Source organism: Aptenodytes forsteri, unplaced genomic scaffold, assembly GCF_000699145.1.
Source record: "Aptenodytes forsteri isolate BGI_AS27 unplaced genomic scaffold, ASM69914v1 Scaffold268, whole genome shotgun sequence".
Lineage (NCBI taxonomy): Eukaryota > Metazoa > Chordata > Aves > Sphenisciformes > Spheniscidae > Aptenodytes > Aptenodytes forsteri.
The window spans coordinates 349,180-354,637 of NW_008794233.1; positions in this window are offsets into that span (position 1 = coordinate 349,180).

The following is a 5,458-nucleotide window of genomic DNA, read 5'->3' on the forward strand; positions in this document are numbered from 1 at the left end:
GTCTTTACTGAAAGAGTGGTGAAACATTGGAACAGGCTGCCCAGGGAAGTGGTGGAGTCCCCATCCCTGGAGGTATTTAAAAGACGAGTAGATGAGGCACTTAGGGACATGGTTTAGTGGGTGGTGGTGTTGGGTCGATGGTTGGACTCGATGATCTTAGAGGTCTTTTCCAACCTCAATGATTCTATGATTCTATGATTCATCGTGGACCTGTGATAAATAGTACGACCATGAAATCAAAATGAAAATCACTGTACAATGTGTCTCAGATAACATTGCTTCCTACGTCCTGCCCTCACTTGAGACCATGAGGCTTTCCTTCACCTCCCATTGTCCCACCTCTGAGTTCTGGAGGTCCTCAGCATGATCAGGTTTGGGGTAGTCATTCTGCAAAGCACTATAGGTTCCTCGGGGTGCTGTGAAAATTCAAGACATGCCCAGACCCCTTTCTTTGACTTCACTGCTTGGCTGCCATATTCAGCCCATCCTGTTGCTCTAAGATACCAATTAAATGCCAAAATACTGTATATCTTCAGCAGAAATATGTGATTTCACAGAAATACCTTTTGAACCCCTGCATTGTCACCCAGGGCACCGTCACACAGTTCCCTAAGACGATTCCCCCAGCCAGCTCTGATGAGCTCTTCATCCCACTGGGTCTCCAGGGGTCCAAAACTACACAGCGCAAACACTGGCTATGTCTCAAGACCTGGAGATCTGGAGGGGCTGCTGGGACCAGCTTCCTGGGAGGTGCTCCGCAGCATGGCGACAAACCAAGGCACCACGATGTTTCCCAACACGCCGACCCTACCTGCGGGAGGAGGGAGAGATGCAAAAGGTGATAGAGATGTGCAAAATGTTATTTTGAAAAGTATCATTGTATTTTCAAGCAAAGGAAATCTCCCTTTCTGCACGCTCCTGTGCCTTCGACATCAGCCGTTTGCCATTGACCTCACGAAATGCATACTGATGCCTTTTACAGGCACCTTGTAGTTAGTAGTGAGACATTCCCTCATTTCAGCATTTAAACTCCACGAAGGAGGGTTGCAACACTTACCTACTGATTTTTTACCTTGTGTAGGGGTGGGTGAAAGCAATCTGAAAGCATCCAAATCTCTGCTCCAAAGAAAGCTGAGACAGTCTGTCCCAAGAGCGCAGACCTCAAACCCAGCACCTGAATTGCTTCTCCATCACGTGGCTGCAAATGGGGAAAGAGCAGTGCCTTACCTAGGAGAAAATGGAAAGAAAATCAACCTGGCTTGGATAACATCAAACCCTACAGTATCTTGGAAAACATGGTGCAGGGCAAAACGCTTCACTCCTGTAAAGAAAGGCTCACACTTGTGGGATGGAGAGGTAAAGAGCACAGCCCAGCTTCAAACCTCGGAGATCAGAGCTGTTTTCTTCTCTGACTTTCTTGGCCTGACCTTGTACAAATCCTCCAGATCCAGATCTTCAAGGCCATGTGAGCATTCAGCTCCCATGTGGCCCCTGCCTTGCAATGGCGTGACCTACCAAGGATGCAGGCACTTCATTATTTTTATGGATCTATTTATATATGTAGAAATATTTGTTTTCCTTGAGGAGGGGCTGGGAGGCTAAGTCCATCCAGGAGAGCAAGAGGAGGAGGTAGGGCCAGGTGTAGTCTGGGAAAGGACCCCAGACCTTCTCAGAAGGTGGCTGGTGCTCCATGGGGGAAGCCAAACCCCCAGCTAGTTCCTATATTTTCAAGGCTTGCAGTGAGTCCCGTTTCACAAGGCTCTGCCAAAGGGTCTGGGTGCGAGACCAGAGGCTCTGCTTTGATTTTCAGCCTGATTTTCCAGGAATACAAACAATCTAAAGAAAAATCACACATTTCTCCAGAGACCACTCAGTGCAAGAATCTTTAGCTCCAGATCTGATGCAACAAGGGATGCTACCACCACGAATCTCTTTAAATCCTAATTAGTTGCTGTGGTTTAACCTCAGTCAGCAACTGCGCACCAAACAACACTCGCTCACTCCTGGCCCCCCCCCCGGTGGGATGGGGGAGAGAATTGGAAGAGTGAAAGTGAGAAAACTCATGGGTTGAGATAAAAACAGTTTAATAATTGAAATAAAATACTACTACTACTAATAGTAATAATAAGAAGAATATACAAAGCAAGTGATGCACAGTACAATTGCTCACCACCCGCCGACCGATGCCCAGCCAGTCCCCGAGCAGCGGCCCCCCCCGGCCAGCTTTCCCCAGTTTATGTACTGAGCATGACGTCCCATGGTATGGAATGTCCCTTTGGCCAGTTTGGCTGTGCCCCCTCCCAGCTTCTTGTGCACCTCCAGCCTTCTCAGTCGGTAGAGCATGGGAAGCTGAAAAGTCCTTGGCTAGTGTAAGCATTACCTAGCAACAACTAAAACATCGGTGCGTTATCAACTTTGTTCTCATCCTAAATCCAAAACACAGCACTGTACCAGCTACTAGGAAGAAAATTAACTCTATCCCAGCCGAAACCAGGACAGTATTATATACTATCTAAATTTTTAAGTTGAGAAATTTCTTGATGCATTTGCTTTGGGTCTCAGAGGCAGAATGGGGTGAAAAACTGATTTTCCAGTTCACCAAGATAACCACCTGTCCATGTATTGTCACCAATATTGTGCTTTGCAAAGTCTTGGGCTCTTGGAGCCAGGTGATTATGCAAGAATTTCAGCTTTTAAGAGCTTCCAGATTCCTCTGTGTTATGTTATTTATGGCATTTATAGGTGCTTTGGAGCCTGGTCGTACTTTCAGTTCCCCTCTGCCTTGATGCAACTCAACCACTTCCACCCCAGAGCTGGCCCCTGCTCTCCAGCCAGCTCCATGCCTTCCTGTCCCAGCAGCACGCACAGCAGGATGGCATTGCCGAGGCGAAGAGGAGAGATTGCTTTCCCAGCGGCAGCTCTCTCCCCACATCATTTCAGCATTTATTCCCAAGCGTGCTCCTTGCCATCTTGAAAGGAGACTGCAGGGGTGAAAAAGACATTTCCACGGCAAACACATTTCAAGAGGAAAAACACCACTGCCCCAAACACAGCTCTGTCTGAATCCTGAGGACACTGATAAACAGCTGCTGGCCCATAAGAATTCAAAGTATTTATCTAGATGAGCAGAAACGCAGTCTCTTAATGTCGCTCATGCAGGTGACTTTGCTGGAAAGGGCTAGACCTGAAAATCAGGACGCCAGGGTTTCAAGCCCAGCTTTCTCACTGTGTGATCTCGTACATAGCTTTTTTCTAAGTGGCCCTTTGCTTTCCCTGATACACGTTATCCCCATGTGATGATTTAATGATGATTTCAATGCAAATTATTAAGGATGCTGACATTTCTATTGCAGACCAGCCCCAAAGCGTTTGCATCCACTTATACACCTTAGAGACTGTCAAGTAATTTCTAAGCAGAGAGGAGAGCAATGCTGTTATTAAACATTAACACTATTCAGCATTTAAATAGCATCATCCCTGTTTACAGGCTCACAGGTTACAAAGTCACTGTGACCACCCAGCTCAGCGCAGCAGCCACCAAGGGCTGGAGGACAGCTTCAGGACTGGCTTCTCAAGCCAAAGCTCTGGGACATGGAGATATCCCCAAAGCCAAACTCAGTCTCACTGGGGGCGGGGGGGGGGAACGTTGCTCCAAAGCTGGGTCAGGTTACTAGGGGAAGCAAAACCCTCGTTGCTCCAGGGCAGGAGAAGTTGGAAATACCATCAGCCTCAGGCCAGCAGAGTAATCCCTCGCCTTTAAAGAGAGCGCAAGCAGATGGTGGGTTAGATAAGAGAAATCCTTGAAAGCCTCTGAAACACCTGTACAGAGACATCACATTGTGCTAGAAAGTGGTGAGGCTTTGTGCTAATCCCACCACTTTCCCTACCACCTCGGCAAGAAGCAGCCCCAGGAACTGAGGGTGAGGAGGGGAAAGTTTGCTACTTCTTGCTCTACTTTTAATTCCCAGTGCATATTATTTTTTTCCCCATCAATGGCTTGCTGCAAACTCCCAAAGCTGAGCCAGCAAGAAACACCCTTTCTCTTAAAAACAAACTAAACCAAACTTTCTCCTCCGGCCATCTAATCCCAACTAATCACAGATTCCAGTGGAAGGAGTTGTCTCCTGTTACTATTATTATTCCAGCTTGTGTTATTGTGCCAGTTTTAAGGTCCTTGGTTGAGATACAGAGCCAGGTGAGGGGGGAAAAAACCCAAAAAACAGGCTGGTCTGGGTCTCAGCAGCATTTATCATCTGAATTTGGCCACCTGCAATACCATCTGCCAGGCTTTGAGGTCCAACACGGAGTTGAACTCATCAGAAATCTGGGCTGCTGTGGAAATGACAAATTAACAGCAGCCCCATGTGGGCTCAGAAAATGAAATCGTCAAACTGGGGACAACAGGGACTGACACACGTATTCAGTTAATAACACACACGCCTCCGTGGGTGAGGCAGAGCCTTGGGAGGGCCCTGGGCGAGGATGAGGCACCAGCTGCTTTCCTCCCACCTAGGCACCCTGCACCCCAACACAGTGGTCGGCTCGATGTCCCTTCAGCACATCATCCCCAAGCCATGTGGCCCCATGATTGAGTGGTAGATGTGGGTGATTTTTGGTTGTGTTGTTTGTCTGCCTATGCCAGCGAGGAAGAGGAAAAGGAGGAGGGAGACGGCTAAACCTGTCCTCCTTGCAAAAAGCCTCCTCATCTTCTTTCCTCCAAAAGCCTAGCGGTGAAACAAGGCGTGCGTGACCCCACCGCGTAGGTGTCCATCTGCCAGCAGAGACCTGTGTAATGTAATGCCTTCTCAACATCTTGCCCAATTCAATTAAATTTGACACATCAAAGGCACTTTCAGTTCATACAAGCTCCTTGGAGAGCATGCAGCTGGGAAGAGGAAAAGGAGCCTTCCCAATGCCTGCTCAACATGGTTAGACATCAGAGAAGCCAAGCGGGAATGCCCCCATGAGGAAAGTCTAGCAAACAACCTTGGGAAAATAGGTTTTTGCATGGCATGTTGTTAGAGAAACATCTTGTTTCTCTCCAGAAGTTTTCCCCATCATTTCCAGCCTTATTTGATTATATCTCCTAGTCAGCCGGAGGATTTTGCTAGGAGGTTGTTATCCACAGTTGGGAACCTGGGAGAGCATCTTTTGGCTCAACCCTGCTTTTTAGCTAAAGCGAGGCATTTGGCAGAGGAGCCGCCAGCAAAACGCAGCCACCTCCAAGGGAGATCTGTGGCGGGTGCGTTACGAAAGGGTTTGGAGGATGGGAACAAGGCGCATTGTATCCAGCTGGAGCCACAGGCAGGGCTGAAGGGAAGTGGCAAGCAATTATTCCAGCTGGAATCTGGCCAGGATGTCTTGAAATACCAGCTTGCAAAACTTTCACCAAAACACGCCAACGGACCAGGTGTTTCTAGGATAACAGATCTGGTCTTTAACTCTGCAATCTTCCCCA